Below are 12297 nucleotides of genomic sequence, written 5' to 3' on the forward strand. Positions count from 1 at the left end.
GGCACAAGACAGGGATGCCCTCTCTCACCACTCCTATTCAACATAGTGTTGGAAGTTCTGGCCAGGGCAATCAGGCAAGAGAAAGAAATAAAGAGTATTCAGTTAGGAAAAGAAGAAGTCAAATTGTCCCTGTTTGCAGATGACATGCTTGTATATTTAGAAAACCCCATTGTCTCAGCCCAAAAACTCCTTAAGCTGATAAGCAACTTCAGCAAAGTCTCAGGATACAAAATTAATGTGCAAAAATCACAAGCATTCTTATACACTAGTAATAGACAAACAGAGAGCCAAATCATGAATGAACTTCCATTCACAATTGCTTCAAAGAGAATAAAATACCTAGGAATCCAACTTACAAGGGATGTCAAGGACCTCTTCAAGGAGAACTACAAACCACTGCTCAGTGAAATAAAAGAGGACACAAACAAATGGAAGAACATACCATGCTCATGGATAAGAAGAATCAATATCGTGAAAATGGCCATACTGCCCAAGGTAATTTATAGATTCAATGCCATCCCCATCAAGCTACCAATGAGTTTCTTCACAGAATTGGAAAAAAAACGGTTTTAAAGTTCATATGGAACCAAAAAAGAGCCCACATTGCCAAGACAATCCTAAGTCATAAGAACAAAGCTGGAGGCATCACACTGCCTGACTTCAAACTATACTACAAGGCTACAGTAACCAAAACAGCATGGTACTGGTACCAAAACAGAGATATAGACCAATGGAACAGAACAGAGTCCTCAGAAATAATACCACACATCTACAGCCATCTGATCTTTGACAAACCTGAGAGAAACAAGAAATGGGGAAAGGATTCCCTATTTAATAATGGTGCTGGGAAAATTGGCTAGCCGTAAGTAGAAAGCTGAAACTGGATCCTTTCCTTACTCCTTATACAAAAATAATTCAAGATGGATTAGAGACTTAAATGTTAGACCTAATACCATAAAAACCCTAGAAGAAAACCTAGGTAGTACCATTCAGGACATAGGCATGGGCAAGGACTTCATGTCTAAAACACCAAAAGCAACGGCAGCAAAAGCCAAAATTGACAAATGGGATCTCATTAAACTAAAGAGCTTCTGCACAGCAAAAGAAACTGCCATCAGAGTGAACAGGCAACCTACAGAATGGGAGAAAATTTTTGCAATCTACTCATCTGACAAAGGGCTAATATCCAGAATCTACAAAGAAGTCAAACAAATTTACAAGAAAAAAACAAACAACCCCATCAAAAAGTGGGCAAAGGATATGAACAGATATTTATCAAAAGAAGACATTCATACAGCCGACAGACACATGAAAAAATGCTCATCATCACTGGCCATCAGAGAGATGCAAATCAAAACCACAATGAGATACCATCTCACACCAGTTAGAATGGCAATCATTCAAAAGTCAGGAAACAACAGGTGCTGGAGAGGATGTGGAGAAATAGGAACACTTTTACACTGTTGGTGGGATTGTAAACTAGTTCAACCATTATGGAAAACAGTATGGCGATTCCTCAAGGATCTAGAACTAGATATACCATATGACCCAGCCATCCCACTACTGGGTATATACTCAAAGGATTATAAATCATGCTGCTATAAAGACACATGCACACGTATGTTTATTGCGGCACTATTCACAATAGCAAAGACTTGGAATCAACCCAAATGTCCATCTGTGACAGACTGGATTAAGAAAATGTGGCACATATACACCATGGAATACTATGCAGCCATAAAAGAGGATGAGTTTGCGTCCTTTGTAGGGACATGGATGCAGCTGGAAACCATCATTCTTAGCAAACTATCACAAGAACAGAAAACCAAACACCACATGTTCTCACTCATAGGTGGGAACTGAACAGTGAGATCACTTGGACTCGGGAAGGGGAACATCACACATCGGGGCCTATCATGGGGAGGGGGGAGTGGGGAGGGATTGCATTGGGAGTTATACCTGATATAAATGACGAATTGATGGGTGCTGACGAGTTGATGGGTGCAGCACACCAACATGGCACAAGTATACATATGTAACAAACCTGCACGTTATGCACATGTACCCTAGAACTTAAAGTATAATTAAAAAATAAATGAATAAATAAATAAATAAAATAAAAAATATAAAGCAGGTGCATACTGTCTATTAACTGTATGCCATGGCACTTGGCCTCAAACCAAGTATATTTTTGAAACCTCAACCTTAACCTTTAAATATATTTTCAAACACCTTTTAAAAAATGTGTCAGGGGCAAAAATGTCAAAAGTATTATGAATCCTATGGGTAAAGGGATAAGCTATGATGCTTGAAGTTAGAGGTCTTGGCTTTCACAGGGAAAGACATGCTTTCTTGTTCGCTGGTAGAAGTTCAGCATTAAGCACTTATCCCAGTTATTAAATGGCATTTGCAGACCACATTGAAAGGCTTCTCTTTATTCATAATAACAATGTATATTATTTGAGGTTTTTCTCTGTGCTGGACAGTCTGCTGCATGCTTACATGCACTCTTTTTATTTATTTATTTTTTAATTAATTAATTTATTTTTGAGATGGAGTTTCACTCTTGTTGCCCAGGCTGGAGTGCAATGGTGTGATCTCGGCTCACTGCAACCTCTGCCTCCCAGGTTCAAGCAATTCTCCTGCCTCAGCCTCTCAAGTAACTGGGATTACAGGCATGCACCACCACACTCAGCTATTTTTTTTCTATTATAGTAGAAATGGGGGTTTCACCATGTTAGCCAGGCTGGTCTTGAACTCCTGACCTCAGGTGATCTGCCTGCCTTGGCTTCCCAAAGTGCTGGAATTACAGGCGTGAGGCACCACGCCCAGCCATGCACTCTTTTTAAAGTCTTAAATAATTTTTTAAAGTTACCCAGTTTTACAAATGGAATACTCAGAGAGGTAGCTTGCCCAAGATCACCCCTTGGTAAACAGTGAAGGTTCTCATAATTCTTAATCTGCTGTCTTTCTAAACTGTTTTTCCCCCAGTAGAGACAAATTTGAACTTAATCAATTTTAAGAACAACTGTCATTCAGCCAAACTATGCTGCAAATTGCTTCTCTGCCATTATAATATCTAATCATTTATCTTGGCTAAAGTACCCGATGGGTGCAGAACCTCACTCACTGACCAACTTGGCTTCAAGCTAGAAACCCCACTTTCTTCCTTTTGACCCCTCACAGCACAGCTAAAACAATAGTGTAGGTGTGACACATCTAATTGTGGGCTGGAGGCTAGATAGTAGCAGTGGAGGTGATTACTACAAAGAGCACGAAGCAATTCAAGATCAGTATCGGATACCACTGTTCTTAGGAATTTATTGAGAATCCCCCGCCACATACTTAGACTTCTTGACATGTTGCTGCACCTTCTGCATTTCTTGTGCGAACTATTTTTATAAGCCCCATCCAGCTTCTGACTCTCCAAAAGTGGGGAGTTTATGTACCAGTAGCTCCCATCTCCCACCTCAGTCTAGGCTCTGTTACATTTATATTTCAATAACTCATTAAGATAGTCTACTAAGTAAAGCACAATCCATTCATGATCCCTGCCTTCACTTTTACAAAGGGCTGACTAGAGATCTGAAATCACCGTGGTTCCCCCCCCCACGCCCCACAATTCCTAAATTAAATTATCCTACCTCCAACCACCTCAACAAACCCTACATGTTAGGGTTCTCCAGAGAAATAGAACCAACAGGATGCATAGATATAGGGATAGACTATAGAGATGCCTACATGAGATATTCACATACTTAATCTATTTCTACCTGTCCATCCATTTGAGTAGATTTTGATATTTGAGTGGATTTTGGATGGATGGATGGATGGATAGATTGATAGGTAGATAGATAGGTAGATAGATACATTTATTTTAAGGAATTGGCTTATGCAATTATGGGAACTGGCAAGTCCGAAATCCTTAGAGAAAGCTACTGAAAATTCAGGTAAGAGTTAATTTTAAGTCTGAATCCCACAGGGCACACAAAACAGGCTGGAAACTCGGGCAGGGTTTCTATGTGGCAGTCCTGAGGCCAAATTTCTTCTTCTTTGAGAAACCTCAGTCTTTTCTTTTAAGGCCTTTGACTGATAGGATAAAGTCTAGCCATATTACGGAAAATAATCAGCTCTACTCATGGTCCACTGACTTAAACTTTAATCACGTCTAAAAAGTGCCTTCACAATGTCTGGACTGGTATTTGACCTAACACCTGGGCGTCACAGTGCAGCCAAGCTGAGGCCAGGTACTATGAGTGCTCACCTGATTTTTGGTTCTTAATGAAGGTGCTGTTTTCATGTAGATAGTTGTTAAATTGGTGTCCCTGTAGGGGAAACAATCCATGAAGCCTTCTATTCCGCCATCTTGCTCTGCCTCCAATCAGCCTAATCAAGTTGACATGTAAAATTAACTGTTACACCCTAGATATTTGAGTTCTCATTATGGGCTAGGCACAGCCATGGTCCTGCCTTCAGTGTACTTAGAGATTAGTTGAAAAGCCTGTTTCTTTAAAATAGTCCATATCCTCAGAAGAATTCACTTACTGTGTCCCTCAACACTTGTATGTGTTGCTATCAGATTTACAGATCTGTTGTGAGAGATGAGTCTCTAATGAGAGCTTTGGCATCATTGTGTTGGGAATAAGAAAGCTCCATCATCCTAGATAGATTTTGAACATGGTGCCAGTTATTAGGAAAAGGAGAAATGTTTTTGTTTGTGGAGGAAGCTTGTTAGCAACTAAGAAGAAACTGTCTTTGGACATAATGGTGGTAGTTGCATAGTATAGTAGAGATGGACATTCCTGGGTTGAATTCCAGTTCTGCCAGCTTTGGACAAAACTATATAGCACTGGACAAAACCTTCCTGTGTCTTGTTCCTTTCCTCATTTATAAAATATGAATAATATTATATCAAAGCTTTAATGAGAGTCAAATGAAAAAAATATGTAAATTTTCCAGCACAGTATTTGGCACTTTTTAAATGGTAGTGTTCTTTTCAGTCAAGGTTCTCTAAGTCACACAAAATTAAAATGGATCCAAGCAAACTCAAAAAAGATAGCAATAGTAATGATTGGGCAAGCAGCTGAACTGGCATCCACAGGGCAGGCTCCATGGGTACAGGACTTGGTCCTAGAAAGTCAGGGGCCAACTTTGGCTCTCTCACCCTCTTTCTCCAAAGCCTTTGACTTCCACTTGGAAATCAGTCTTTTCCATTCTCCTGCCTGTAGCCTAGTTTCTTTCCTTATCCATTAGCTTTCACATGACTTTTGTTGTTCTGACTTCAACTGGACCCCCGTTCTACATGTCTAGGAATGTTACCCAAGCTTGCATAGCTCCCTTGTTGAAGAGGGGAGTCCATGTTGGCTCTCCGTGACCTGTTCCTCAAAGCTGCTGACTACATGATGAGGTCCCACCTGACACTAAGAGGTGGATTCTGGAGCTCAAAGTGTCAGGTGAGTAATATTCCTAGACATATCTACCCTCTGTAGCTGCAGTGGAATCACATTGCATTGAATTTATCCAGGGACTTTAGAACGTAACCCCTTAGAAAGTATAGAATGTGCTTTTAATATTATCATCTAAGCCTCACTATAAGTAAATCTACTAAAATTTTACAGCTTTATATGAAACACAGAACTAAAAAACAGAGTATACCTACAAAGAAACAGAAACACTTTCAAATCCTTATTCACACCTCATTTACCACCAGGGTTTCAGATTATTTTAAAGGCAATAAGTGGACATATCAAGTGTCCAAACATCTGCATACAGACTTTCCTTTAAATCTTCCTTAAAAGAAACTTTAATGCACTTAAGAATTTCTCTACAGGTGATATATACAAAACCATGCATATGGTACGAATAGATGATTTAAGTACTTTTAAAATCATAAATTTGATAATAAAGGTTTTTCAGCTCTTCCATGTTGACTCTAGAAATTGCTCCCACATAAGTTGGCAGTCCATGTGATAGGATTATCATGGTTCATTCAGTGCAATTTGGCTATTCTGAGTTTTTATTAATGGTGGTATTTATTAATTACTGTTTGATCTCATTCATTGGGTTAATTATATTAGTTTGCTAAAATATATGTTAGAGCTGGAGGAAGTGATCTTACTAAGGTTAATTTAAAAGTCTTAGCTAAAGTTTATGCAACTAATTAGTTTTATAGCCAGTATATTTAGACTCTTATTCTGTGTGCTTTCCCTCACCAGTCCAGCATCTACCTGTAAGGTTTGCTGTGTTTCTTAGTCATGGACTGCTGAGTTACTTGAAAAATATAAGCTGTTAAGAGCTTAGAGCTGCAAAACAAGAAAATATAGCTGTGCCAGGACAAGCCACTGCTATTAATGGAAAGATGGTGTACAACTTGTTGCCCATGTTTGTGACTTAGGGCTAGCTTTCAGCAGGGAACACAAAAGAGCTTAATTCACTGGATGAATCTCTAATTTATGTGAATTTTTGATGGAATGCTTAGATACCACCATCTTTTCTCTTTCTGTCATATACAGTATTATTATTATTATTATTATCATCATTATTTTGAGATGGGGTGTTGCTCTTGTTGTCCAGGCTGGAGTGCAATGGTGCAGCCTCAGCTCACTGCAACCTTTGCCTCCCAGGTTCAAGCGATTCTTCTGCCTCAGCCTCCCTAGTAGCTGGGGTTACAAATGCATGCCACCATGCCCAGCTAATTTTTGTATTTTTAGTAGAGATGGGGTTTCCCCATGTTGTCCAGGCTAGTCTCGAACTCCTGACCTCAAGTAATCCCCCCGCCTGGGCCTCCCAAAGTACTGGGATGACAGGTGTGAGCCACCCATATACAGTATTATTGATATCCTCCAAACCAGATAGGATATTTAGCTTTTTGTAAAATTCTATAGGTATTAAAAGCTTGCAGCACTAAAAAGCACTGCTTTTGAACTCTGACAGATGCAGACAATTTGTCCAGTAACAAAACTGAGTTTCTTTACTAATATATTTCGATAGCATGACCTTAAACTTGGGACAAAAAGGAGAGAGGAAGTTTTATTGAATAAATGTTTCTAGGAAACAGCTGCTTAACAAATGGTTGTACAGCTGTTTGCAATAACATGGAAGAAGCCTATCTTTCGATAATTATGACATAAGTTTTTCTTGTTTGTTCTCCTAGAGTTGTCTGCAAAAAGTTTATGTAATATGCCTGAAGGTTATACTAAAAAGGAAGCATTTCAGAAATGATTAAAGCTGGTTATCTGTGTGCAAAAGCCTGTGAGTGTGTTTGTGTGGGCCTGGGCACATGTATATGCCTGTGATTCACACATCTTTTTTCACAAAGGATTTGAGGTCCCTCAGGATATCATTCATCCTGGATAAAAGCCACCTCAGATTACAAACAGTTAATAGGTTAGATGCTACATAATGCTCGCTTCAACTTAGATTTCTTAAAATCTTACAAGTTGAAGGAGGTGAGAACCTGGAACTTTTAATTTGCACTGGGGCAAAATTGTTCCTTTGTGCTGAAAACATGTGGCTGACAAGATGCAGCTGCGAAAGCCAAGCTTTTTTAGAAGAGTTTGCTGTATGATTCATAAAGATAAAATCTGTAGTATTTTATACTTGAAAACTAAAATGTTTTAAAAAGACATTATCCAAATTGAAACTCTAGCAATTAAAACACACAGATAGGGTATGGTTGGCTTTCTGCAGTGCTGATCTGGTTTCTGTCTTAGGTCTATTTGTACAGGACAGATATTCTACTTTCTTCTCCAACAAGACTCAGCCTGGACTTGCCTGGTGACCTGCTTTAATTGAGCTAGCCACATTCTGTAGGGGAAGAGCCAGGCCAGAAATAGCCAGGATTTCATGATGAGAACAACGGCATTCCTAAAATCCTCAAATCTAAGCTGAGCACGGTGGCTCACGCCTGTAATTCCAGCACTTTCGGAGGCTGAGGCAGGTAGATCACCTGAGGTTGGGAGTTCCAGACCAGCCTAACCAATATGGTGAAACCCTGTCTCTACTAAAAAAAAATAAAAAAAATAAAAAAAATTAGGCAGATGTGGTGGCATGCGCCTGTAATCCCAGCTACTCAGGAGGCTGAGGCGGGAGAATTGCATGAACCTGGGAGGTGGAGGTTGCAGTGAGCCAATATGGTGCCTCTGCACTTCAGCCTGGGTGGCAGAGGGAGACCCTGTCTCCAAAAAAAAAAAAAAAAAAAAAGAAAAGAAAGGAAAAGAAAGAAACACAAAAAACACCTCAAATCTGATATCTCCCACTTCCTACTTAGGTTGAAACAACATAAAGACTAAACTTCAAGGAATGGCAATTGGTTATGTGTACAAGAGCCTCTTTGCATCCCTGGTTGTGAGCATCTAATCTGAAGTAACTAGTCATCCCAACAAGAAGACAGTCTATTTTTATTAGACGTGGTTATAATGAATTCTTGTCCCATTTATACCATGACATCAGTACCTCTATTTGATAACAATGCTGAGGAACTTTCTAAGAAAGATGATGTCTTGAGGCTTCTCACTAGATATTTTGGAAGAATTTGGAGGGAACAAAATAGTGGTTACTATTTGGTATCAGACCAGGGTATGACTTCTCTAAGTCTCTATTTTTATTTTCAATAAAATGTGGATGATAATCCAGTCTCACCATGGGATGCGAAGTATTTACCAGATGTATTATGTTTCCTGTTGCGGTTCTAAAAAGTCATGTTCAGCAAAACTTAGTGGTTTAAAACACAAATTTATTATCTTGGCCGGGCGCGGTGGCTCAAGCCTGTAATCCCAGCACTTTGGGAGGCCGAGACGGGCGGATCACGAGGTCAGGAGATCGAGACCATCCTGGCTAACATGGTGAAACCCCGTCTCTACTAAAAATACAAAAAACTAGCCGGGCGAGGTGGCGGGCGCCTGTAGTCCCAGCTACTCGGGAGGCTGAGGCAGGAGAATGGCGTGAACCGGGAGGCGGAGCTTGCAGTGAGCCGAGATTGCGCCACTGCACTCCAGTCTGGGCGACAGAGCGAGACTCCGCCTCAAAAAAAAAAAAAAAAAACACAATTTATTATCTTGGCCGGGCGCGGTGGCTCAAGCCTGTAATCCCAGCACTTTGGGAGGCCGAGACGGGCGGATCACGAGGTCAGGAGATCGAGACCATCCTGGCTAACATGGTGAAACCCCGTCTCTACTAAAAATACAAAAAACTAGCCGGGCGAGGTGGCGGGCGCCTGTAGTCCCAGCTACTCGGGAGGCTGAGGCAGGAGAATGGCGTGAACCCGGGAGGCGGAGCTTGCAGTGAGCCGAGATTGCGCCACTGCACTCCAGTCTGGGCGACAGAGCGAGACTCCGCCTCAAAAAAAAAAAAAAAAAAACACAAATTTATTATCTTAAGTCCCGACATTATGAAGTCCAAAATGCATCTCACTGGGGCTGAAGTCGAAGTGTCGGTAGGTCTGTGCTCCTTTCTAGAGGCCCTAGGGGAGAATCCATTTTCCTGCCTTTTCTAGCTTCTAGAGGCCTCCTACTTTCCCTGGCTCTAGGCCACCTACCATGGTCAAAGCCAGCAATGTCCCAGCAAGTCTTTCTTACAGCATGTCACTATGATACTCTTTATTTTTTTATTGAGACAGAGTCCCACTCTGTTGCCCAGGCTGGAGTGCAGTGGTGTAATCTCAGCTCACTGCAACCACCACCTCCCAGGTTCAAGTGATTTTCCTGCCTCAGCCTCCCTAGTAGCTGAGATTAGAGGCATGTGCCATCATGCTATTTTTTTTTTTTTTGTATTTTTACTAAAAACAGATTTTCACCATTTTGGTCAGGCTGGTACCAAACTCCTGATCTCAAATGATCTACCCCCTTCAGCCTCTCAAAGTGCTAGGATTATAGGCATGAGCCACTGCACCTGGCCACTGTGATACCCTTGATATCATATGATAGCTCTTGCTTCCCTCTTCCACTTGGACTCTTTTGATTACAATGGGCCCACCTGGATTACCCAGTATAATTTCCCATCTCACAGTCAGCTGCAACCTTAATTCCATGTGCGTCCTTAATTTCTTTTTGCCAAGTAAGGTAACATTCACAGATTGCAGGGATCAATACAAGGATATTTTTTAGGAGTCATCATTCTGCCTACCATGTTGGAGTACCTGCTACTAAATAAAAACACCAGGAATGGTAGTTTTTGCTGTTTTTAACCCAGAGGAAGAAAGATCCCTTCTCTGAATGGGTTTTGTTGTTTAGGTAAGAAAATGCCAACTGACCAATGTCCCAGAAACCAAATGGGCGTAGAGCCCCAGCATGCTTCATTTCAACACCTTTCACAAACAGTGGTTTTGGCATTTTGCCTACCAAGCTGAAAAACAAAGAACGGGGTTGTTATGTCTGACCTAAATACACATGGTCTGTAACTTTCCATACCTCTTCCCTTCTTGAAGATATTTTTCTGCTTGGGTATCAACTTATTTACATGTAGCTGACTCCTCATAAGTGGAACTTGAATGCCAGCCATTCTGTTGAGCTTAAAGCACCACAATCCAGCTGTGAGTTAGGCAGCTTTCCCCTTATATTCTGTGTGCCTCTGAAAACATCTCCAGAATTCAAATGACCATTTTGACGTAAGTTATCCCTTCCTCCCTGCTGGTTGCAAGGGCAGCACCACTCTTTCTGCCATGCGTAAGTCAACATTTGGAGTCACTTGCCCTCTTGTACTAACACTTTCACAGTCCTCTCAACTAACGTTCCTCACTGTGCTATCCAAGTTCAAGGATTGCTTACCCTTATCTGGACCACAGGCAAAGCCTCTGAACCATCTCCTGCCTTTCTTCCTTCACTGATTTGTGTCATCACTCCCTGGAGGTCTCAAGTCCCTCCTTTTCATCTTTTCGTCCTTAAATCAATCCTTCTGCCTTAAATCAGCCCTTCTGCTTAGCATTAAATAAGTCTTTGTCAGCATGCCGAAGGGTGCAGGGAACTATTTTTAAGCAGCTAGCATATGCCAGACATTGTGCTTAGACGTTTTGCATACATTATCTCATTTAATCCCAACTTAATGCCCTGGCAGGTAGAGGTTATTTCCTCTTTTCTTCTTTCTTTTTTTTTTTTTTACTAGTGAAGTAACTGGGACATAGAGAACTTTATGTAATTCAGCCAAAGCTACATCGTATGTAGCAAAGAGAGAATTCAGACTCGGCTGTGTCTTACTTCAAAGTCTCTAGTTTTACCACTACATTAGACCCTTGTCATTTGACTTTGTTTGAAAGTATCTATTTTATTAGGCTGGGCACTGGGCACTGTGGCTTATTCCTGTAATCCCAGCACTTTGGGAGGCCCAAGCAGGATTATAGCTTGAGCTGGAAATTTGAGGCCAACCTGACCAATGCGGTGAGACCCCCATCTCTTAAAAAAAAAAAAAAAAAAAAGATTTTTTTTTAAACTGGTCAGGCATGGTGGTATGTGCCTATAATCCCAGCTATTCAGGAGGCTGATGCAGAAGGACCACTTGAGCCCAGGAGGTCAAGGCTGCAGTGAGCTGTGATTGCATCACTACACTCCAGCCTGGGTGCCAGAGCGAGACCCTGTCCTCTGTCTCTAAAAAAGCAACAAACAAAAATGATGAAAAATATTCATCTTATCAAGGCCTACCTGTGCTCATGTACTTTAGGGGCACATCTTTTGGTGGCCTAATGACAAGCATATTATGGTTGGGTCATCTTGGTGATGGTTTCTGTGGGCAGCTAAAGACTGCTATGTGTACTATTTTTTATCGGAGATCTAGTACTGTCAGACATCTCCCTTTGAAGTGGCTTGTAGATTAATCTAGGTACATTTCTCATATTTTTTGAAAACGATGGGTTCTGAGGGAAGGAAGTAATTTTTCTATATATGAGTGGCTTTGAGCCACAGTAAGTTAGAACTCTTGTGGAGGTAAATAATCTTGATAAATCTGTTCTTTTGTCATTAGAGATCAACTCTCAGTACCCAGTGACAGGAACAAACATGCTTTTATTCTTTGACCAAAACACCCACAAAGGAAACAGAAACCAGTTGAGCAACTTTGCAAGTGGGTGCTGAAGTATTCCTATAAATAAAGCTTCTCATTGTGCTTCTCTGGTCATGTTAGGTTTGGAATGCTGATGGGTTTATATCGTCCTACTCTGAACTCTTAGTGACAACATTGCGAATTTAGTTCTAGCTGATGCCTGCTGAATTGCATTTTTTAATATTTGAATTCTGTTACTCCTTAAAGGTCACTGAAATCATAAAGCCCACTTTATAGAATGAACTTTGTTCCCCACTTACCACTCCACCA

The 12297-nt window shown here is 40.8% G+C and overlaps 1 protein-coding gene across 10 annotated transcripts in view; it reads left to right on the forward strand.

Moving 5' to 3' along the window:
• The window catches only part of OXR1 (oxidation resistance 1), a 510160-nt gene that overhangs the window by 355145 nt on the left and 142718 nt on the right, over positions 1 to 12297 (forward strand). The window lies entirely within an intron of this gene.

The sequence above is a fragment of the Trachypithecus francoisi genome, unplaced genomic scaffold (genome assembly GCF_009764315.1).
Source record: "Trachypithecus francoisi isolate TF-2019V2 unplaced genomic scaffold, Tfra_2.0 Lachesis_group7, whole genome shotgun sequence".
NCBI lineage: Eukaryota > Metazoa > Chordata > Mammalia > Primates > Cercopithecidae > Trachypithecus > Trachypithecus francoisi.